Source organism: Mya arenaria, chromosome 13 (genome assembly GCF_026914265.1).
Source record: "Mya arenaria isolate MELC-2E11 chromosome 13, ASM2691426v1".
NCBI classification, from domain to species: domain Eukaryota; kingdom Metazoa; phylum Mollusca; class Bivalvia; order Myida; family Myidae; genus Mya; species Mya arenaria.
In genome coordinates, this window is record NC_069134.1 from 58,507,894 (window position 1) to 58,533,565 (window position 25,672).

The window sequence follows — 25,672 nt, forward strand, 5'->3', positions numbered from 1 at the left end:
ATTTGCATCGTTGACCCACTTTCGGTAAGAAACCAGGTCGCTCAGTCTCCATTGTTATGATGCGGGCCCTGATAGAGCTTATGTTAAACAAAACAGTCAGGAATTAACGGCACGTAAATTTACTGAATAATGCACGTTTTTTTTACCGATAACGCCCGGGTAATTGCGTTTTAACACACCATGATAGTGGACCAAAAACACACATTTTATGGAATAATTGTTATTAATAAAGAATTTAGCGTTCGGAATTTGCCGATATTTCTCATCAAAACAGGCATTATCATACAGCGTATTGGCTCAGCCTCCACGCTTTGGCTCCAGCTCCCTGGCTTTGGCTCCAGCTCAACCCAGAAAAGGAGTATAAACATGCTTATTCCGGTAATCAGGCGGTCATTTTTATTCCCGACAAAATAAAAGCACTCGATAATACTGGCTTTATCTTAAATGTAAGCTTCTTGAGTGAAATTCAGCTGAAAATTGGTGAAAATGTTCTACTTTCGTTTGTAAACATTGATGTGTTTGATAGGAGAATCAGTTTTGTAACTCCATAAACAATATGTTTACAAAATAACCCAAATACGTGTGAAGATTAAACATATTTATATGGCACTGCATTCCCCGATTTCTCAAATAAGCCCTCATAATTGTGATATGAGATAAAATAACGAGTCATACTTACGTTTTACGATGATATCCGTTCTTTTGCTCTAGCTCGGAAGTGTCATTGGCTCCTTTTTATACACAGCTCCTAAAAGAGCTGGAGCCACTGTTTCGCAATTGTGGTGTAGAAAACCCCCAAAGAAACACTCTCAAAAATGGAAGAAAAAAGGATAACAGAACGCCCAAGATAAATATTTTTTGTCTGAGCATGACTGTATTACATAAGTATGACTGCCTTGACGTCACCCTACTGTCGAGCAATTATTCCCATGTTTAATAATTTATTATCTTTGGCAGACTGTGTTCATTTTATTCTTAAAATAAAGGAAGAGATAAAAAAAATCCAATCATTGTCTCTGATATTACATCATTACTATTTAATTGTTATAATAATTTATTTTGTAATATTTGCTATTCATTTTTCCGTTTCGTCTTGCAATCAGTGCTTGTATTGTGATGATGAGTTAACCGCAGCTGTAGTAAATCACTACCAAGTTATATGAATATTGATCTCTCTGTTTATTACAGGTCTTAATACTGCAGGTAGTTTGTCACTGAGATTGGTATTAACTGGGTCATGTCCTTGTAAATCATACAGTCTCTTTCAATAAAATGTCATACATAGAAAATATCCCCATTTAAGTAGCAAATCTCTGTTTAGGTTTGTACAATGAAATTTAAACTCATAAGAGTAAACAGCGACCGGTGACTGTGCACTAACAAAACTATTTTATCAGTTTAAATTTAAACTAGAACGCTCAAATTGACTTACATTTTAGAAGCATGTAGTGAGAAATTGATGACACTGTTAGGTTTTAGTGTTCGATAAAATTATAGTGGAAATATACCTTGACATTCTGTGGTGAGTTATATTTTATGTTCTTTAAATGGTGTGCTTTTATTTATGCATGGTTTTAAATACCTTTCTGATATCCTGTTGTTTTGTGTAAATAATCTAAACAGTGCTATTTATTTTATTATTAATGCCCTAGATTTAAAAATGCACCATCATGTGCTCACTGTTGAACTTTTGATATCATATTGCGGGTGTTTGAATTTTGAACTTTTTGTGTTGCCTATACGCAGCATGGCAAACATATAGGCGCTATGATAGGGGTTACTTTGTTGTTGTTGTTGTTGTTGGCGTCACACTTTAGTTTCTAATGAATAACTTTTGAACGACTCGTCAGACGCCTAGCTAGGGTCAATTTGGGATTAGGCAGTTCATTGATGGACAGCATATTAACCCCTTCAGCCCCTACCCCCCTTTATTTTTTTTTTCATAATCGGGTTTTTGGTATGACAAAAACTTAATCTGTCAAAATTTCATTATGCAACTGCGTATTTGCGTAAAGTCAGCTACGCGCCTTCTTGTTGTTGAGTCTTCAAACTTGGTATGCACAATGGTCATGGTCAGTAGATGACCCATATTAAATTTAGGGTCAATAGGTCAAAGGTCAAGGTCTAGAAAAATTGCCGTTGCTTTGGTTTTAGCCTACGGTGATAATAATGGGCATTAAGGTATCTTTTTTAACATTTGGATATTCATTATGTTCGCATAGAGGCGCCAAAACAAAAATCGTCAAAGACTCTGAAGCGGCTGTTTATATGGATTACTTTGGCTGATGATCGATAGCTTTATAAATACTTGGCCTAGAGTCCTCAATCTTGGTCATGACAGGAAACACATCCCATTCGCAGAATTCTAGTTTAATATCATGCTGCACATTTTTCCCGAGTGATGCCGGCAATTATCCACGACCTGGCTGTCACCATCATTAGTGATTGTTTTGTGTAATCAATGATTATGCTATGATCTGACAATGTTACCTGGGGTGAGTTGCACGAAAGAACCCCAGAAAAGCAATACTTGTGAACTTTAGTGTTTTTCTGCGTTTAAAAGCGTGTTCTATTTCACATATAATTACTGTTAACTTTTATCAAAAAGAGCTAGATAGGTTTTACTATGCCTTAGAGACTAAAGGCCTTTGGAATTGTGAAAATAGCCTTAAAATGCCTAAAATTGAGAATTTACCATAGTATATTTTAAACAAAGAAACAAATCGAAGTCATTTTAAGATTTGGGGTTTGAAGAATTTTAGGAGAATTATACTGCATTTTGACATATCTGTACTAGCTGACCCCATTTTCCGGTTGAAAAAACATGGCGCCTCCAGAGAATTCCTTTGAATTTATAAGTCATTTTAGATGGAAATTAGTTTAAACATTATATATTTTACAATGATTGTAAAGAAAGATATGATAACTTATACTTAGTAAATCTCGTTGGCATGATGTTGCGCGAGAGTGTGGTGTTGTGGGTGAAACTGGAGTACTTGGAGAAAAACCATTTGTCCGTCTTTGTGACCATTCAACCAAACTCTTATTCACCAAGACTGGGAATCAAACCCAGGTTGCCTTGGTGACAAGCAAGTGCCCTAACCACTGGGCTAACAGGACAAGCAGATTGAAATTGTCCATGCAACGCCATGATATGAAAAAGCATCACCCATCCCCTCCAGGCAGCTTCTATGTTTACAATTATTGTTGCATAGAAGTTCACTACAGAGACCAGCTGACTTTTTAATGAAAAAGAGATACAGTCAAACTCTGTTGGCTCTTAGTATAACTCCCATCTCTTTACCTTGAGCCTTTGAAAATTTGAGCCAAGCGGGAATGTTTACCTTCAGTATAAAGAAATCAGTCCTTTACAAGTAACGTCTAGTTTGAGCCAAAGAGGAATTTGAGCCAAGCAAGTCCGAGCCACAGTTTGACTGTATCTTACATTTAAGTTACTAACTTGGCTTCAGAAATTATGAAACAAGGCTTTATTATGGAAAACTAAATTATGTGCATTTATTACCCAACACTTGTATTTGCCCTTGCAGGCTTGTACTTATAATCCAACCACATGTATTTTTTTAGCTGTCATTCAACATTGTCGCTATCTTGGTATACATGTTGCCAGAGATATTTACACATAAATATAACAAGGCCTTCATAATTCTTGTCTTATGCTCCTTTTGAGGGAAAAAAATGAGCAACGTGGTGTTTACTCAGCGGCCCTCTTGTTTATCTTCTTTGGTCATGTATATGCACAAGATAAAATTTATCAATGATCAAAAGCCATTTTTACTCATATCATTGTGTATATTTTGTAAACTGTTTAAAACAAAATAAACTTTGTTCTGTCCTGTAATTAACACAGACTTACACTGATATTTATTTATACATTTGCAGAACAAACTCATTTGAAAGCTGTTACAGCATCTTTATGTAAAATATTGCAGATTATTCACGATCGATTAAGCAAAGGTAATAACATCGATGTATATTCATTACAGAAAAGGCAGTTCACTGATTGGCGTTTATGTTGTTGACTTGGAAATCCAGCTGTTTTCTGTCATCTTTAACCTAAAAATATTGCCAGCTCCGTCTAAATATATAGATTATAAATAAGAAATATTACACACCACTGAGGGTCATTATGACATTATAAAGACCGGCCAGTCAGCCCCCGAAGGTGTATATGGACCGAGGCTGACCGGCCCAACCCCCATGCATGTGCTTTGCAATATTCAAGGGCTTTTTAAGGAGTAATCTGTACGTAAGAGCATTACGCAGTATGCAGAAACTTAAAAAAGGCAGTATTTGGTATGCATGTGTTATGAACTATTTGTAATGTAGGATTTAAATGTCAAAAGTATAGTTGTTTAATTGTTTTCAGTATGTAACTTTGGGTCAATTAATGATTCACAACGAAAAATCAGCAGGGAAAATCAACTTTGCCATGTGATTCAACATGGAAATTAGCCATAGCCATTTGTTTTACCCTGTCAAAGAGTGGAAAATAAAATTTGGCCTTGTTTTTCACCATTGAAAATAGACTTGGCCATGTTTTTCTCTTCAGTAAATAGACTTGGCCATGTTTTTCTTTTCAGTAAAAAGACCTGGCCATGTTTTTAAACTTCGGAAAATAGACTTGGACATGTTTTTCACGCCGGAAAATAGACCTGGCCATGTTATTCACTTTGGAAATAGACCTGACCATGTTATTCACTTTGGAAAATAGGCTTGGCCATGTTATTCACTTTGGAAAGTAGACTTGGCAATGATTATCTCTTTGGAAAGTAGACATGGCCATGTTTTACACTTTGGAAAATAGACATGGATATGTTTATCACTCTGGAAAAAAGACTTGACCATATTTTTCGCTTTTCAGTAATTAGACTAGGCCATGTTTTTAACTTTAAAAAATAGACATGGCCATGTTTTTCATTTTGCAAAATAGACCTGAAGATGTTTTTCACTTCTTAGTTAATAGACCTGGCCATGTTTTTTACTCTGGAAAATAGACTTGGCTATGTTTTCACTCCGGAAAATAGACTTGGCCATGTTTTTAGCTTCAGTAAATAGACCTTGCCTTGTTTTTCTCTTTGGAAAATAGACATTGCAATGTTTTTCACTTTGGAAAATAGACTTGGCCATTTTTTTCACTTTTCAGTAATTAAGCTAGGCCAATGTTTTTAACTTTGGAAAATAGACTTGGAGATGTTTTTCACTTCTTAGTAAATAGACCTGGCCATGCTTTTCACTCTGGAAAATAGACTTGGCCATTTTTTCACTCCGGAAAATAGACTTGGCCATTTTTTCACTCCGAAAAATAGACTTGGCCACTCCAAAAATGATGAATTATCGGTGTCAGACCAATTCTTAATGACAAATTTGTTTGTTTTGAGGAAATACTGTATTTTTGCGGATTTTGGGAGAATCTGGTGTCTAGTCCCTTTAACATTTCATCCAAATTTTAAAAGTGCTAATAAGTTCATATGAGGATTTTTTTTACGTGCATTATCATGTGAAAGTTGCTCTACATTATTGTATAACTAGTGATTAAGAACAGGTATACATACTATATTGTCCTATTATTTGGACAATTCCCTATAATGATTCTTTATCAAAGTTCTACTGAAATTTTCTAACATTGGTAGTTTGAACATTGGTAGTTTGATTTGTTTTTCTAAATTGTATTGCTGTATGTAGAACAGACAATTTTTTTTTTATTATTATTTATTTATATAAATATATATTTTTTTTTTGTTAATGAATACCAGCTCAGGGCTTTTTCATTTTTTTAAGAAAGTTCCAAAATTTAGCTACTCTCCAAATGAACAAGTCTATTTTTCCCAAATTAAATTAAGATACTTTAATGTCTCCCATTTATTTTCAAACATTAAATCCTTGTGTGGATGTTAAAATAGTTTTGTTTGTTTCTATTTGTCAATCTTTAATTAATTTGAAGAATGTCCTTGAAGTCAATTATAAATTATGCGCAACAGTGGTAAAATTTTCCACATTTGAAACGTTCATGCATTAATATTTCTAAAATTGACAAAAGATATGTGTCTGATATAGAGCAGATTATTCGTTATTTTAAGACAGGTTTTTTTCCATCTTTGTTCCTATAATAACACTATGCTGGTGTATTTTTTGAGAGGCCCAGAGAACCTGCACCTTTTAGTTTAAGCATTATATATTTTACAACGATTGTGAAGAAAGTTATGATAACTTATGTTACGTCACTCTCTTTGGCACGATGTTGTGTGAGAGTGTGGTCTTGTGTTGTGGGGGAAACCGCAGTGCCCGGAGAAAACCAACTTGTCTGGCTTGGTGACCACTAACCAAAGTCACATGGCGCAGGGGGGAATCTAACCAGGGTGGCCTTGGTGCGAAGCAATTGGGGTAACAGCAACTTTTGGAGCTCAAACTCATGATCTCTTGGAAGAGATAGGCCCCTTTACCTCAAAAGCTAAATTTTAGCAGTCACTGGCTAGAATTATATGAAACTTTTCAGGAAGCTTGCAAAAATATTAAGACGCATTCGTAGAATTAGGCTTTTAGGTGAACAAACTGGAATACTTGCACCAGCACCAACATTTTCAACTAGCCTGGCGACCCCGATTCAATAAAGATCATAAGGCTTAAAATTGTTTGGCTTAAGATCGTAAGTTTCTAGACGTCTCCTCATTTTTGGTGTCAACAGCGTTTTAATATAATATTGTAAGGACATTTAGCATATAGCTTCTGCTCATTACATTTCAGGTGTCAATGAGCACTCTTTAAACCATCAGTAAAGTCTATGACTAAGAGAATTCTTATCCTAGATTCTGAGCAAGCTTGCAAGGTATTTTACCTGATTGCAGGGCTTCCAGGGTTGAGCTAATGAGTGTCTCTTCTCTACTATTAAATACCAATATGGCTTATATAATTTCATTGTTGCGTTCTTGAGCCTTTGGCTGTAAACTTGAAACACATAGGTTAAAGCTGCACCCTCACAGCTTGACAACTTTGACATTGGTTTTGTCGCCGATTTTTACTTTAATCGGTGCTTTTAATTATTTGGTATTTTACTTATTAAGGAATTGTTTCCTTTTCTTTCCGCTGCCACCATCCAATATATCATTGGAAAAATAATTAAAACCATTAAGTGTCTAACATTTTATTTCTACACACATACACAAAGTCTTGATTAATATTTACAGTTTAAAAATACATCTATTTAATTAAGTCCAAAAGTCATTCTCTAATTTCTTCTTAGTCTCTCTCCTCATTTCAATCTCTCATCTCAACTCCCCCTTTCCTCAGAAAGGCTCGGTTTATATATCCACTTTTAAACGGACAGTGGCCGAAGAAATGCGCACAGTATTACATAATAGTGGCCCCGAGAAAAGTGGACACTCTGGCCGAAGAAAGCCGAACACTATGGCCGAAGAAAGCTGGACACTATGGCCGAAGAAAGCCGGACAATATCATATAATACTGCATAACATTGACTGAGGCCACTGAATACACAAATGCATGATTAATATTCTCTCTAGAGACCTGGGAAGGATAAGAGTGGCAGAAAGTAGACATTACAGCTACTACTCAGAAGCTTATACTGATAATTTAGATAACACCATCTGTGCATAATAATTTCTCCCAACAGAAATACTAATTAAAAGAAAACTTCACTTTTCAGTGTTTTACATAACATTTTATAGATATAAAATTGCCACAGTTTTAATTTTCGTCTCAGAGAATCGGCTGATTTTGGCATCAATACCTTCTATTCAGTCATATAAAATAACTCGCTATGGAATGGATCTCTATTGTTTGGAAAACTGCTGAAAATTTCATTTCTCTTAAAGCTTAAGGAACGCTTTTAGCAATAAAACATCAATTTTCAAACGTACATATGGAAACTGCGATCTGCTCAGCAGTCAGCAGTTTTATATCACTGGTTTTTAGATATTTGCTCATCAATTGGCTCATTCCAAGATGAAAAAATAAAAGTTGTCAAAACGGTCAATCTGTGAAAGATTGCAGCTTTAAGAGATGCTCTACATCGTGATTTTTTTTCTTTGTTTCACATCAGTAAAGGTCATATGAATACATGTGGAATGACTCAAAGGCTTATTATCTTCCTTTTCATACTTATATGAAGGTTTTTAAAACCCTGCCGATGATGGATCAGAACTGTCGAGTTGTATTCAGCAAACTGTTTTAAACACTGACTGGTGTGTTTTTCAATGAAAAAATGTATTTATATTGTAAATTTTTGGTTTTGCTGTCTGTTTTTCAAAACAAAATGTTATGGTAACCTTATACATGTATCTTTGGCTGCTGTTTTCAGTGAAAAATGAATGGGTCACTTTTTGGCTTAGTTGTCTGTTCATTTTTCAATAAAAATGTAATGGTATCTTTATGGATTTCTTTGTGGTATTTGTTGCTATGTGTTTTTGGTATTATATTTTATCTGCGTTGTTGTCATTATTATGAAAAGGCGAGGGGATATAGTAATGGTAGGCGCGATTCGGTGCGGGCGTGCATGCGTGTGTGCGTCCGTCCCACATTCATTTCTTTGCATCTCCTCTTACATTTCTCATGTGATTTCTACCAAACTTTCACAGATTGATGATCATAAAGTGAAGCAGCGCATATTGTCGGGCTGTTGCGATTCAACCATTTTTGAAAGAGTTATAGCCCTTTGTTTATTTTACATTTAAAATTGGTTTCTTCACAACTCCTCTTATGTTTTTCATGCGATTTCTACCAAACTTTCACAGATTGATGACTATATAGTGACGCAGCGCATATTATCGGGCTTTCGCGATTCGGCCATTTTTGAAAGAGTTATTGCCCATTGCTTATTTTACATTTAAAATTGGTTTCTTCGCAACAACTCCTCTTACGTTTTTCATGCAATTTCTTCCAAACTTTCACATATTGATGACTATATAGTGACGCAGCGCATATTGTCAAGCTTTTGGGATTCAACCATTTTAGGAAGAGTTATTGCCCTTTCTTAATTTTACGCATTTCTTATGTTCCTGAGAAACTACCCTTACCATTGATTGGCTTTCGTTACAAAAAATGCAGCTGTCTGTGACTGCTCTTGTTTCAAGGAAAAATGTTACGCAAAACTTTTGTTTTCAATGTCTGTTTTTTTATGTCAAATGTTTGGTAATTGTCTGGCTTCGTTACAATTTTTTTCATTGTAATATTCTGACTCCATTATTGCTTTTTTCGATGAAAGTTATGGTAACTTTTTGTGCTTCGTTGTCAGTATTTTTGATGGAAAAGGTCATGGAAACGTTTTGGCCTCTCTGTTTGTTTTTGTATAAAAAATATGATATACTTGTGTAAACTAAGAACAGTCTCATTAGGGAGTGCAAAACATTGATTCTATTGAAATACAGATCCATTTATGTTACTCCTATATGTTAATGCAATAAGTACATTAATCCCTGATCAAAGGACTTATATACTGTATATTGCTTCCTTTTTACGTGGTTTTAATATTCGCAATTTTTCAAGAATCTCTCAGGTTTGGAATTATGAACCTTTCAATATATCAATTTTACTGATGTTTGTTCATGTGGAATAGTGATGTCTAAAATATTAAGCCCAATCAAAATACTCTAAACAATTTTAAGAGTGCTGAAAAAAAGATCTCGCCATATTGATATTGTACAGTTTTCTTTCAGAAGTACTGGCAGCTTTCTCCCAAATTCATCAGCAATAATTACCATGATATCAAATGTCAATATTTTGACAACACTTGTATAATTTCCATTAAGGTTAATATAGTTATACCCACGCGGATAACTCACAATTGGTCCTATTTGTTGAAAGAAGCAAACAGTCAACATGGTGAAATACTCAGGCAGATGCAAATTAATCTGACTTATATCAAATTAAAAGACCAGTGGAGCCACACAAGTCTCACAGTTTGGTCCCTTTGTTCCTCAAATGTCAGTATCTGATAAAGTTAATGCCTTTATCTTTTCCTAAGCTATATGCCAAAAAAACAACCCTGTCACACTAGGGCCAATGGCATCCAAGAAAAAAATTTGGACATGCCCAAAACAAACGCTGTCGCTCAGCGTTCTGATAAGAGGGCAGTGGATTTGCTGTGAGGTCACCTTAGCAGCACAGTAAGTCAGGTCTCCTTCAAGGCCACAGGATCACCACGGGCGTGCATATAGGTCGTAGTGTGATGGCAATAGTTATTGGTGGCGCTAGCACAGCGACTGAATGACGTTCTCTAAGGTACTACTGCATCTCTACTGCACTTGTTTGGTATGTCTATGGTGCTAAAAAGAAGTTTTATTTTTCTTACTGCGCTCTATCAATGATTGTACGGAGCGGCTAAGTAACTTACCTAAGATAGACCTATCACTACCAAACATACTGCTCTTCAACACAGCCTAAAGCTAAGCCTGTCTCAACCAAAGGCAGACAATTTCTAAGCACAATTACTCCCCTTCTGTGTCTAACCCATTTACTACTCTTTGTAACTGTAAAAGGCAGGTCATTGTCTTACTTATTTTGTCCCCTTTATCCCTGTGAAGTGAAGGTCAGTGTCTAAAAGGTCCTCTCTTCTATCTCTGCAAAATGTCGGCGAGTGTCATACACAATTACTCACCTTTATCCCTGTAAGAGGCAGGTCAGTATCTTACAAATATATTCCCCTTCATCTCTGTAAAGTGTAGGTCAGTGTCTAACACATTTACTTCCCTTTATCCCTGTAAAATGAAGGTCAGTGTCTAACACATTTACTCCCCTTTATCCCTGTAAAATGCAGGTCAGTGTCCAACCCATTTAATCCCCTTTATCCTTGTAAAATGCAGGCCAGTGTCTAACACATTTACTCCCCTTTATCCCTGTAAAGTGCAGGTCAGTGTCTAACACATTTACTCCCCTTTATCCTTGTAAAATGCAGGTCAGTGTCTAACACATTTACTTCCCTTTATCCCTGTAAAATGCAGTTCAGTGTCTTACACATTTACTCCCCTTTATCCCTGTAAAGTGCAGGTCAGTGTCCAACCCATTTACTCCCCTTTATCCTTGTAAAATGCAGGTCAGTGTCTTACAAATTTACTCCCCTTTATCTCTGTAAAGTGCAGGTCAGTGTCTAACACATTTACTTCCCTTTATCCCTGTAAAATGCAGTTCAGTGTCCAACCCATTTACTCCCCTTTATCCTTGTAAAATGCAGGTCAGTGTCTTACAAATTTACTCCCCTTTATTTCTGTAAAGTGCAGGTCAGCGTCTTACACATTTACTCACCTTTATCTCTGTAAAGTGCAGGTCTGTGTCTTACACATTTACTCTTCTTTATCCCTGTAAAATGCAGGTCAGTGTCTAATACATTTACTTTCCTTTATCCCTGTAAGAGGCAGGTCAATGTCTTACACATTTACTCACCTTTATCTCTGTAAAGTGCAGGTCAGTATCTTACAAATTTATTCCCCTTTATCTCTGTAAAATGCAGTTCAGTGTCTAACACATTTACTTCCCTTTATCTCTGTAAAATGCAGGCCAGTGTCATACCCATTTACTCCCCTTTATCACTGTAAAATGCAGTTCAGTGTCTAACACATTTACTTCCCTTTATCTCGTTAAAAGGCAGATCAGTGTCTAACACATTTACTAACCTTTATCTCTGTAAAATGAATGTCAGTGTCGAACACATTTACTCCCCTTTATCTCTGCAAAAGTCAGGTTAGAGTCTAGCACATTTACTTCCCTTTATCTCTGTAAAATGCAGGCCAGTGTCTTACCCATTTACTCCCCTTTATCTCTGTAAAATGCAGTTCAGTGTCTAACACATTTACTTCCCTTTATCTCTGTAAAATGCAGTTCAGTGTCTAACACATTTACTTCCCTTTATCTCTGTAAAATGCAGGCCAGTGTCCAACACAATTACTCCCCTTTATCTCAGTTAAATGCAGTTCAGTGTAACACATGTATTCCCCTTTATCTCTGTAAAGTGCAGGTCCATGTCTAACACATTTACTCCCCTTTATTACTGCAAAAGTCAGGTTAGAGTCTAGCACATTTACTTCCCTTTATCTATGTGAAAGACAGACCAGTCTCTAATATAGTTATTTTCTTTTTATTACTGCAAAAAGCAGGTCAATATCTTACACAGTTAATTCCCTTTATTTTTCAAAATACATGCCACAGTTACTCCCCTTCATCTCTTCTAAAGGACAGGCTGTCCTTAAATAAAGACCAATATGTGTTGGTCAGCCATGGAGAATAAAAACAAGTTACTTTACAGCGTCCATATAATAGTAAGTTTTCAGAAAAGCTTACATATATAACTATATTTCTATGACAAAAGATTAAAGCAAACAGATGCTGATATAAATGTTTTTAAAGCCATTTGATATTTTGTCATCATATTTCTCATGAATACTGTAAGCCTGATTAAAACTTAAACCAAATTTGATAATTTGCATATAGTAATGGACAAAATGGCCTACTTCTACATGGAGTCCTGACGGGCACCACAAGTCATTTATTGTCCCCCGTTTAATTGTGTGTCGGTTTATACCCTGGTCGTAAACTTGGGAGGCTGAAATTAAGGGCTGCTGTCAGGGTTATTTATTAATGGACATCAAGAATAGGAGGCAAATACCCTCTAATTAGTCAGAAGTAAAGAACTAGATTGCTGGAAAAATCGATGAGAGGAAATAAAATGTCTCTGGATTAGTAACTGTCTGACAGACATGACTTGTATAACAACTGTTTGATCATGGAGAGTTCCAATGTTTTTAGCTTGCAATTGATCATTGTTCGCATAATTTAGATTTGCTTCATTTATTTATCTGCTGATGTTTTCCAGCATTGCAGGATTTTTCCTTTTAGACTGCAATATAAATTGAAAATTGAGATATGTCTCCTAAATTGCTTTTTAGATTGGAATATAAATTGAAAATTGAGATATGCATACTTAATTTTAATGTTAGCCATTACAATGAAACCTTGATACATATTAACATGAAACTTGGTACACATGGTCACCTTGACAATACACACATATACAGCAAGTCCCATAACTCTGGCTAAAGTAATTATTGAGTTATCCCCCATTGATCAACCGAAAGATGCTACCCTGACTTTCGTCGCTGTTATGTCCTGTTTTATACATGTTTGTCTCAGTTTCTGGGCTATTTGATAATCCTGAATTAAACCTAAAATATAACTACCTCTGGGACACGTCACCCCACCCTACCAACAATAAAGGCGCTGAACTTATTGTTTTTATAGTGTTTTGGTTAAAAAAGTAATGAAATTTTTGTGTGTTTTAATATGAAGTTTAAAAAGCTTTATACTGAATACTTTAACACCATTTTCCAATGATGACAATAAGGTTCGTACATAATTAAAGCCTTAAAAAAATATATATATAAAAAAAACACATAAAAAAAACCCTACTTTAACCTTACCTGATTTTGGACAAGATGTAGCCATGTTTTAGACATTTTTTATAGGCCTTAAAGATTTATGCTGTAAAGTACTGACAACAATTTATTTCATGGCAGACAGATTCAAATTATGAAAATATGTCAAATTGGACCAATTTACCCCCATGTCTGATGCTTCTTATAAATTACATGAAAATTGTCGCAATTGTCTTTATGAATTGTTTATGTGTTGGAATAATAGTTAGTAATTTTGCTGTGAAAATAAAAAAATAACATCAATGAGACCACAATCAAAAAATATTTTGTTTGATGTGTCCCAAAAGAATGTTAGACCTGAAAGTGTTTTTAACCCTTAGTGTGTAACCTGATACAAGTCCAGATATTTTCCGACTGTGATATTTACCAGGGGATGTTCACCAACTTGATTTCAACTTCAATTCTTGGACCAACTTACCATATCAGTTCATAAAAATCCTTAAGGTTTTTGTACAGGCAATTTTGTTTAAGGAATTAACAAAAACAACAATGAAAAATGAACCCAAACCTAAAATGGTTGGTATATATATATTTCATATGATATTTCAAACAATTATTTCTGGCCTTTATCAGAGCTGATAAAATTAAAATCAAGGCATGTAATGGCTTTCTCATACAGTTCTTTGGGTGGTCATAACTTTGAATACAAGGCCAGCAATTGCTTCCTCATACCATTCTTCGGGTGGTCTTAACTTTGAATACAAGGCCAGCAATGGCTTCTTCCTACGTTTTTTGGGGTGTCTTTTAAATTTGAATACAAGGCCAGCAATGGCTTCTTCCTACAGTTCTCTTGGTGGTCTTTTAACTTTGAATACAAGGCCAGCAAGGGCTTCTTCCTACGGTTCTCTTGGTGGTCTTTTAACTTTGAATACAAGGCCAGCAATGGCTTCTTCCTACAGTTCTCTTGGTGGTCTTTTAACTTTAAATACAAGGCCAGCAATGGCTTCTTCCTACAGTTCTCTTGGTTGTCTTTTTACTTTGAATATAAGGCCAGCAATGGCTTCTTCCTATGGTTCTCTTGGTGGTTTAACTTTGAATACAAGGCCAGCAATGGCTCCCTCATACAGTTCTTTGGGTGGTCTTATCTTTGAATACAAGGCCAGCAATGGCTCCCTCATAGAGTTTTCTTGGTGGTCTTAACTTTAAATACAAGGCCAGCAATGGCTTCTTCCTACGTTTCTCTTGGTGGTCTTTTAACTTTGAATACAAGGCCAGCAATGGCTTCTTCCTATGGTTCTCTTGGTGGTCTTTTAACTTTGAATACAAGTCCAGCAATGGCTTCTTCCTACGTTTCTCTAGTTGTCTTTTAACTTTGAATACAAGGCCAGCAATGGCTTCTTCCTGCATTTCTCTTGGTGGTCTTTTAACTTTGAATACAAGACCAGCAATGGCTTCTTCCTACAGTTCTCTTGGTGGTCTTTTAACTTTGAATACAAGGCCAGCAATGGCTTCTATCTACAGTTCTCTTGATGGTCTTTTAACTTTGAATACAAGGCCAGCAATGGCTTCCTCATACAGTTCTTTGGGTGGTCTTAACTTTGAATACAAGGCCAGCAATGGCTTCCTCATACAGTTCTTTGGGTGGTCTTAACTTTGAATACAAGGCCAGCAATGGCTTCTTCCCTTGTTTTTTTGGGTGGTCTTAACTTTGAATACAAGGCCAGCAATGGCTTCTTCCTACGTTTTTTTGGGTGGTCATAACTTTAAAAAGAAGATGAGCTTCCTCATACAATGCTTCTGTCGCACACATCTAACCCTGCAGGCCATTCTATTGATTTATCGTTTCAAATTTACAAAAAAATCCTTTAGTTTAAGATTGATTATTGTCAAAGTAATGTAGTATGTTATTCTCTTGACATAAGCCTTAGATAACCTCTATCCCACACACATTAATTTTGATGTTTAGTAGAATTCAAAGTTTGAAAATGTGATGGAAATTGGATCTAAATGAAAGCTTACAGCTAATAAATCATTTTGATAACTGTGACCGGCAAACTAATGTCAGTAGCAGAATATTAAAAGCCATGCTTTCATGGCCCTATGGATATTGACGTCTAATTGTTTTCCAATACCGAAATGTCTACAGCATCATAGAAATGTGACAAAAGCAAAGTATCAATGCTCCGGCATTGTTTATTGAATGCTACGGAGGGAAATAGCTTTTCGAGTGTTGAGAACTGTAGACCTACAAATAGACGTGATTAAGGTTTTTCATTTGCAGTAATGGACCCTTAGTCTGAGCTTGAAATAGCAGCTGTTTCATTTACAAGCAGAAGTATTATATTCGGCAATTTAGTCATTTGTTTGTCAAGTGTCATTTGCAAAAACTGTCAGCTGTTTAGGTGTGTATTTATGGAAAATGATTGTGAGTATATTATTGTTGGAATTTTTTCATTAAATTTAAAATGATTTAAATTTTATTTTGCAGATGATATATTTATATATATATATAATGATTTGTGTGCATTGTGCAGCTATTTCCTTTTTGCCACAGATACCAGCCTAGGGGCATTTTCATTGAAAGGATTTTAGGCATGACTTCAATGTCTAAAATCTGATTAAACGCCACATTAATGGCAATTTTTATACATCAACTCAAAATTATATCCTCCACTTTGTGTTCATTTTCAGTGCTGGCTTAAGTTCAATTTAAACAAAAAAGTAGCAAAATTAATTAATGAAACTATGGTACTAAAATAATTTCAATTAAAGACTAAGGTTACCTTTTGGTTACCTATTACAGGACCTTTCACAGATTTGATGTGGGTATCATTTTTTTTTAAATTGTTTAAATTGAGTTATTTAATTCACTAAAGAACATTAAACACAAAACAGCAGCTTGTACAATCACACTGATTTGAAAATAATTTAGCTAATTCAAGCCTTAAACAGGTGTTCAATGATCAATATTGTTATGAACGCTGTTAGTCAAAATGCTGCATTTCTGTCACATTTTTTAATAATTATTAATAAAAGAGCTCATTGTTAGAGTTTTGATAATGTTTATCAATTTCATGAGCATTATGTTCGAATTTCACACATTTTTTTTTTTCCGTTATCTAGCCCTTAAATGTAGTGAACAAGCCCAAAGGTGAAATTGTTCCTTTCCTTATAACTGTTTAATTTCACTGGTAGGAGGAGTAAAGATGCTTAATTTTACTCCACAATTTAAATATTGAAAATAAAGTTTAAAAAAGGAAAAATTTCAAAGCGTACATTTTCCAAAAATTTAAAATAAATCTGGCAAGTGCTGCATGCTAAGAACCTTATTTCATTTAGCCAAATCAGTTTTTTTTTATGCCATAATCTTCATTATTAAATGTTAAGTGTACATTTGTTTGTTTTTAAAAAAAATCTACTAAATTTCTTTGATCTAGTGGAAACTGCCTAAAAAGGACATTTTCCCCTCTCATTGAGTAAGACATTGAAAAAGTTAAAAATGTGAAAAAAATGCAATATGTAGTCTAAATTAAAGCACTGTTGTTAATAATTATGTAAAAATACCACATCAAATGCTTCATTGGTCAAAATCTATTAGTAACGCATTTGAAAATTTAAAAAGTTTATTCTGATACTTTAAATGTCCTGTTAAACGTGCGTGCCCTTATAGACACACTGGGGCTCTTTCTGTGGGTCTATGTCCGAATCTGCGACATAAACATTGATTACCTAAGGTGACTATAAATTTATTGTAAGATTTTCATCTTTGCCGTCTTTTCATCCTCTATTTTCCGCTGCACCTTAAATTTATTGACTCAAATAACAATGTGAAACTAGGTTCTGTGTGTTTGTGATTTGGTCATGTACTGTCTGTGAATGGCTTTTATCCATACCAGCTGGTGTTGATGTAAAAATTCAGATGTAAAAAATTAAGGAGAATTGTTATGATAGTGTTCCTGGTTTGTCTAGAAACACATGTATTTGATCCCTTATGTAATAAGAAAGGGCATGGACAATAGTGAAACATGGAAAATAAAAAGTAAAATGACATCCCCCATCCCAATTTAAAGAAAAAATTAGATTGTGGTGTTAGTAGTTTATACTCCGGGTTCCGGCATTGAAGGGTCCCAGAGTGACAGTTCAACCACCGCATACCTATCCTGGGCAGACTATCAGGCGGTTAACCAGTACTAGGTGTCCCTCCTCTGCAAGGAACTGACAACTTCTGTACATGCCAGGGGCAGTGGTACAGTGCGAATGGTCGTAGAAAGGATTTCATAACCAATCACAACAGAAGTGACCTGGTCTGCCCGGGAATCACAGTCCAATGCTCTACCGATTGAGCTAACTGGGCGGACAAAGAATTGGATGCAAATCTAGCAGTTTATATTGGCCTTAACTCTTAACTCCCCAAAAATCACGTCTCCAAGCAAAAAATGTTTCCAACTGAGTCTCTTCAAACCATACCTCATTCTGCTAGATATTTATAATCTACATCAAATAACTTAATTGGAAAAGCTCTTGGTGTGAGAGGCAATTTTCTTCCCCCACCCAGGGGACATGGGAGTTAAAAGACCATGTAAAAGGAGCATAGCTTCAATGACCAGTAATTCTACGGAGGCTTAAAGTGGAATCTTTCAATTAGTCCGAGATCTGATACCTCTCAGCTGCATCAGTCCTTAGAGAATTTATTTTTAGCAACTCTTTATTGAATGATTTTTTTCTCCCGGAATCATTGAATGACCGCATTGCTTTTTACTGACCAATTTGGGGCTGAAGTTTGGCCCATATAATTCCCAAAGCAAAAACCTTTTTTTTCATCTTATTAAAAAAATTGGACTCCGAAAACACAATTTTATGGAACAGTTTGTGTTTTCTTATAGAAACAACAATTATCACATTCTTTTGTTCTGTCCATATTTCGTAGCATTTTTTTTCATTATTCTAGGCAAAATATGAATTCTTAATGTAAGTCAATATGACGCATTTTGCCAATTAGAGAGGCTTGACTCTTTTCCCAAAATAACACTGGGCTGTCAGTAAATCCGTAAAAGAAACATATTCCATTTGCCTGAAGCCGCAGAAAAGTAAATTTACCCTTGGGCAAGTAAAATAAATCTTGTCAGTCACATTTATGGGCAAGTCAAGTTTGGTCCTTTTTTTCGCACTTGTTTTTTGTGTGAGGCTGCCATTATACCCTTTGACTGGTTTATCATTGAAAGTCAGTTATTAAAAAAGAACTAAGACTGTGGAATTATAATTTTTAAAAAAAAAAAAATGCTTTAAAGTGATGATCATTAGTGTTTATGATCATAGCAAATTTCAGCACTTTAATCAAAATCGTGATGAAAGCTGTCACCCAGTGTCAGCATTACATTCACAAAAAAAGATGGTTAATTACAGTTCATGAACTCCATATCATATTAGCATAATAACACGCATACCTTGTTTAGATTCTGAAATCTGTTGCACATTGAAGTATTAAAATACTTACACCAAATCGTTTAACTGATTTAGCCCTTCATGCAAGGCCACAAGCTGCGTTGTTCCTCATGTATGCCTGGGGAAGGGTTTGGGGGACTCAGTCCCCCATCTTGCTGGTTTACAGTCTGGGGAACTTTCCTGGGAAAGCCATTGTTTCACTTGAAGACTATAAAGCTTATTTGGGCTTCTGTTTTGCTTATAATTCAGAAAAACTTTAAATTTATTTCTTTCATTATCTTTTTATTAGAACTTACACAGGCAGATTATAATATGTTAAACGACTTCAATATTGAATTTTTAATGATTTAGGCTTTTAATAGTATCTGTTTCACATTTTATGCCAACTCTCAAATGATCGCTAAATTATTGTTTCGTAAGGTCTTATTTGTAAAACCATATACTGTGAATCCTATTCCCTACAAAGCATATAATACAATAATCACACTTTTAATGTCAAAGACATGCTCAAATATTGGTCTCCATGGAAACCAGGAATTGTCACATTTGGAGTCTATGGAGGTGTACAAACTGACTGCGGCAATACTGTATTCGCAGCGTGGTTTTGTGTTATTGAAATCTGATTACAAAATCTTCTTACATGGTATAACTAGCCTCCATGAAGTAAGTCGTTTAATATGCATTATGACTTTTTTTGCGCTATGTTAGATAATATTTCAGTCTGAAGCTTTGCATTTAAATTTGAACATGCATGTGCATAACACTTCATACATAAATGAGTAAAAGGACAAACTAAGAGACACCCTTGCGTTATACAATTGTACCATATACAACAGCATTTTATACGGCAAAATCTGTGTCACTCTCTGGCCATATACAACAATGTTTTAGGGCAAAATCAGAGACACTCTCAGGCCTTATGCAGCAGCGTTTTAGGGCGAATCCTGAGACACTCTTGGGCTTTATACTGCAGCCTTTTAGGGCAAAGTCTGAGACACTCTCAGGCCTTATACTGCAGTGTTTTAGGGCAAAATCTGAGGCACTCTCATGCCTTATACTGCAGCGTTTTAGGGCAAAATCTGAGACACTCTCTGGCCATATACAGCAGCGTTTTAGGGTAAAAATCTGAGACACTCTCGGACCTTATACTGCAACGTTTAAGGGCAAATCTGAGACACTTTTGGGCCTTATACAGCAGCGTTTTAGGCCAAAATCTGAGACACTCTTGGGCCTTATACAACAGCATTTCATAGGGCAAAATCTGAGACACTCTAGCAAAGTTTTAGGGCAAAATCAGAGACACCTTGGCCTTATGAAGCAATTTAAGGGCAAAATCAGAGACGCCCTTGCCTTACAGATTAAAGTTCAAGGGAAAAATCAGAGACACCCTGGCCTTATGGAGCATTTAGTTTAAGGGCAAAATCAGAGACACCCTGACCTTATGGAGCAAAGTTTAAGGGCAAAATCAGAGACACCCAGGTCTTATGGAGCAAAGTTTAGGGACAAAATCAGAGACACCCAGGCTGTATGGAGTAAAGTTTAGGGACAAAATCAGAGACACCCAGGCCTTATGGAGCAAAGTTTAAGGGCAAAATCAGATACACCCTGACCTTATGGAGCAGAGTTTAAGGGCAAAATCAGAGACACCAAGGCCTTATGGAGCAAAGTTTAAGGGCAAAATCAGAGACACCCTGACCTTATGGAGCAGAGTTTAAGGGCAAAATCAGAGACACCAAGGCCTTATGGAGCAAAGTTTAAGGGCAAAATCAGAGACACCAAGGCCGTATGGAGCAAAGTTTAAGGGCAAAATCAGAGACACCCTGACCTTTTGGAGCGAAGTTTAAGGGCAAAATCAGAGACACCAAGGCCTTATGGAGCAAAGTTTAAGGGCAAAATCGGAGACACCCAGGGTTTATGGAGCAATGTTTAAGGGCAAAAGCAGAGACATCCTGGCCTTATGGAGCAAAGTTTAAGGGCAAAATCAGAGACACCCTGGCCTTATGGAGCAAAGTTTAAGGGCAAAATCAGAGGCACCCTGGCCTTATGTAGCAAAGTTTAGGGACAAAATCAGAGACACCCTGGCCTTATGGAGCAAAGTTTAGGGAAAATCAGAGTCACCCAAGCCTTTCGGAGCAGAGTTTAAGGACAATATAGAGACAACCTGGAGGTATGGAGCAGAACTGCAAGTCAATATAAGAGACATATTTTCATTAACATTACAACAGACAACCAGACAATTTACTTTAATAGGCAGTTTAAGGGATAAAATGGGAAATTTAAATTACGTATTTCACCAGGGTTCTTGATGGATCGATCTGATCAGCTCGCCAATTTAAAACCTTAAACACAATATCAAATTAACCATGGCTTTCCCATTTCTCTCAATTTAGTGTAACAACAAAAAAAGAACCTCATAAAATTAAAGCCAATTGTACAGTTGTGATGTAATAATGGCCATTACTTCATTTATTCATTCCACAATTATTGAAGTTATCTGCTTGAAGTACCATTTACAAAGATGTTAGGTTTTGATGCCAAGAGATCACATATAATTTTGGCATAAATTGCAAGGTAATTTCTTGCTGATAACTGATATGTAAAATGAGATAAAAAAAACAAACAACAGTTTGTTTCATATTTGCTAATCAGTTGTGATATTAACTCATTTTCAGATTTTAAAGGCCGAAAAAAAATGGTTTTGATACATTTAGTTTGGTATCATTTATGTTCCGAAAATGACCAGGTATATGTATGACCGCACATTTTTCCCCTAGAACTTTTAAGATAAATGCCATTGTCTTATCTATGGTTTAAGGCATCCGATAATATTTTTTCAAGGTCAATTCCAGGCCAAATTTGGCTCTTCATAGGAATAAAGAGGAAAAACATTGTTTGTTTACTTAATTTCAAAGGGATGTAACTCGCATCGCATCGATTGAGTTTTATAAACAGTGGAAAATCTGGATATTACGAGTAAAAAAAACGATATATATATTTGTAAAAAAAAAATTCATATTGTATGATCAGAATTTACGTAAAATAATTCTGTATTAAAATAATAAATAAACATGCATGCTGTGATGTACCATCATTGGGCACTGACAGTGCTGTTTTCAACGTGTGAAGGTGTGAAAAGCATCCTCTGCCTTAAAATATCATTAGTGTTTGCCCTACATTGTCAGCCAATCAGGGGTGCTAGATTTTTAAAATTTTCAGTTTCTTATTTGTGAAGAATCGTTACTTATTACTGAAGACAGTTCTTCATGATTAAGACAATTGCTATAAATGCGGATGTGCATATAGTCACCCCTTCTATTTGCATGTGCAAAGGTGCGATTTCAGTGTCAACGCTGATTTAAATGACGTCACACAGTCTTGCAGTGATTGACAGGTCTTTTTGACAGGCACACAGATTAATTTTAAAGCTAATGCAATTTGGGAGGGGCTTACACTAAGTCGGTTAGAATTTATTAAGTAATTTCTTTGTGATTAAGAAACCACAGTCACTTTGCTTGGCTCCGCTTCCTTAGGTTACTTATTTACGAAGAAATTACCTAATAAACTCTAACCTATACAAAGTACAGACTGTTTCATGATAGCATTGCTTTTTCGCACTTTGCAACATTTTTTAATGCTTTACAGAAAGTGCTGAAATTTTAATAAACAAAGAAACATACTTTGCTTTACTATGTATCTAATATTCAATAATCGTTTACTATTTTCACGATCCATAAAAAAATCGGCAATCAATCCTTAAATATTGTCACCTGAGGCCCCAATTTCTCAAACATCCCATGTGCATATTTTAAAATAGGATTAAGATAAGCTCACTATTTCTGTTGGTGTATTTTTGTATGATATCTTCATTTTTGGGATTTTTTTTACTTTGAGAGTACCGTTAATGACTGGGTATTAGACGCCCTTTTTTCCCTCAGATTTCGATGCAAAAAAATGCCTGCGTATAATACCCAGTAACAATTTTTTTTACTTTTTTTCTGAGGTCGATTTCAACCCGAGAGTTTGTTTAGATTTACGTAGAAAGGGATGTTACTCGCGTCATATTGATCGAGTATATACGAGTTAAAACGGCAGTTGAAGATCGGGATACGGTATATCGTAAGACATTTATAATTTAAACAAAAATATTTTTCGATTAAAGTTATTCAATATTATTTTGAATAATAAATTGAATTGAACAATAATTAAAGTTGCATATAAAAAAGCAAAGTTGGGCACTGTCAAAATATTTTTTGTCAGTTGTACGAGAAGGTGTGAAAAACTCGACTGCCTTTATCCTGTTTAACATACCAATACCACATACTGTTGCGATAATGGTCTTGTTTTTTCGCACTTTGTCACATTCTTTATTCTTTTCTGTAGGTGTTGACATTTTGAGAACAAACCCGTACAATATAAGGTTTTTGCATAACTTAACTTATCATTCTCGACAGTTTATCATTGTATGGTTTTAAAGATAACTGTCGCCATTTTCACTAAAAAATATTTTTTTGTCACTGTCAACAAACATGGTGGCCCAAAATGCCAGACAATTTGACATCTTTTCTAATATATGTCTTTTAACCAAAAACATAGATTAAAAGTTTTTTTCTTGGACTTTTCAAAGATTTTTTTCCCTGCGTCTAATACCCCCTAACGTCTTATACGGTCCAGTCATTTACGGTAAATGATCTTTATGATGATCACTATGAACTAGGTTTTTGTTTATTCAAGGTAAAGTAAGAAATTTGGCTCAATGAAATTAGCTTATTACACTTCAAAACTTGGGGCCTGGGGTAGTGTACCATATTCAATTTAAGTCAGCCTATTGGTCAAACATCATTGACTTCATTTACTCTGTCAGTTATTAAAATTTACATAAAAGCGAAAAGTCTGTAAAAACTGTTCGCTGATTATTTGCCTTAGCAGTAGTAATAGTTGATCCCACATTGATATTTAACGTCACATAACATCGCCAAAAGTCGGCCATTTCCGATATGGAATCATGATGTTGATTGCTGGAGATAAACGAGTAAATACGATGCATCTGTAACAGCATTTTATGTTCACTGTTTTGATTTGTTCTGGGTTGGCAACAAGGCACAGTCAAAATTGTCAGCACTCAATATGCTTCGGCTTTGGTATCTAAATGGCGGTGGTTGGTGGAATAACCTGAAAACTTGAAAACACCTAAACGCTGATGATATTGAAATATTTTTGGTGAGACTAAGTGTTTTTACTAAACGACATGTCCATCTAGTGTTTATATGTTTCGTTTTGGAGAATTAAATCAGGAAAGCATTAAAACCAGTTGAAATATTCAATTTTTAACATTTTTGTATACTATTTAATGACATGTTTGTTCGGACAGGCAAATATTTTTCGGACCAGCTAAGACTTCCAACGTGCCTGTTCGGAGGACAGGCAGAATTTTTACAATTTCGGGAAGACTGATACATTTATTTTATTTATTTCATACCTTAAGAATGAAAATGCACAGAATTAAATGCAATATGCATAGTTTACAATGCCTGCCTACAAAACAGATGTTACTATATATATTCAGATTTAAGGGCCTTTTAAGACACCAGATGATACACTTCCAAGAAAAATAGAAAAAATTCTTAAAAGCTTACGTAAAATAAACATCATTGTGTAAAACTCATTGAGTGTTGTTACTTACTGATGTAACACATCGCTTGTGACACATGCATATTTTGCAGTTTTACACATTTCCCTAAAGTTTAAAAATAGCATCGGCATGTTTATCTGGCCCCGATATCACGAAAATACTTAAGTCAAATCTCAATCTTAGTCTCAACTCATTCTTCCACATTACAGTATGACATTATTTAAAATTACTTATGTTTTACTATTTTTAAAAGCACATTCTCACATGCATTATGTTCATTATCATTATTGTTCAATATTCTAAAAACAATTATTTCTACAGCACAAAATGTACTTGAGTCAAACTCAAAACGAATAAATTTGACTCAAGTACAATTTTTGCTCTCAAATATTTTTTTCTATAAAATATTTATCAATTTTTTTTATCAACGTAATAAATGAGAGAATGTGATTTTAAAAAAGGTAAAAAATTTACAATTTTGAATCATATGATGCTGTAATTTGATAAAAAGAGTTGAGACTGAGATTGAAATTTGACTGGAGTATTTTTGTGATATTGGGGCCTGTACACATAAACAGATATGATTTAAACTGGGAAACCATTGTGCGCTATTATTTAATTGGAAACACAGATAATACAGCAATATGATTGTCGTGTTTGATATTTTAAGCATCCAAATTGATGTATTATCGGCCTCCTACTAGGTCACATTGACAATTTTAGGCTTATTTCGTGGAAATAATGTATTTGCCAAATTTTTGACCATCTGGTGTCTAATAGTAGTGTTGGGAATCGGTTCCAATTTTACAATCGATAATCGGTTCCACTCAAGTAACCGATTATCGATAGTACAATCGCTTTTTTAAAAATACTAGATAAAACCTAAAGTGAAGTTTTATTCATGCACATTATTAAACTCTTTATCATTATATGCATATTTCGTTATGTCTATGATTGAAGTTATTAAGTGTTATATCAAAAATAGTTCATTTTTACTTGCTCATTGTGGCTTGCATCTGCCATTTTGTTAAAGATAACGTCTGAACACTTACTTATATTTTTTTCAATTGTTTTTTTGATGATCGATTATAACCAAATACAATCGATTGTCGCCGATTTCAGGCCCAACCAAACGATTTTCAATTATAATCGATCATCGGAACATCACTATCTAATAGCCCCTTTAAAAGTTGCGTTATTTAGT

General features: G+C 35.1%; 1 protein-coding gene across 1 annotated transcript in view; it reads left to right on the forward strand.

Annotated features, from left to right (window-relative positions):
• The first annotated feature begins 1,468 nt into the window (after window positions 1-1,468).
• The window catches only part of LOC128213303 (uncharacterized), a 97,167-nt gene continuing 72,963 nt past the window's right edge, over window positions 1,469-25,672 (forward strand). Inside the window, exon 1 of the mRNA XM_052918908.1 lies at window positions 1,469-1,522. The gene's annotated coding sequence lies outside the window, so the exon portion shown is untranslated. The remainder of the gene's footprint in view (window positions 1,523-25,672) is intronic.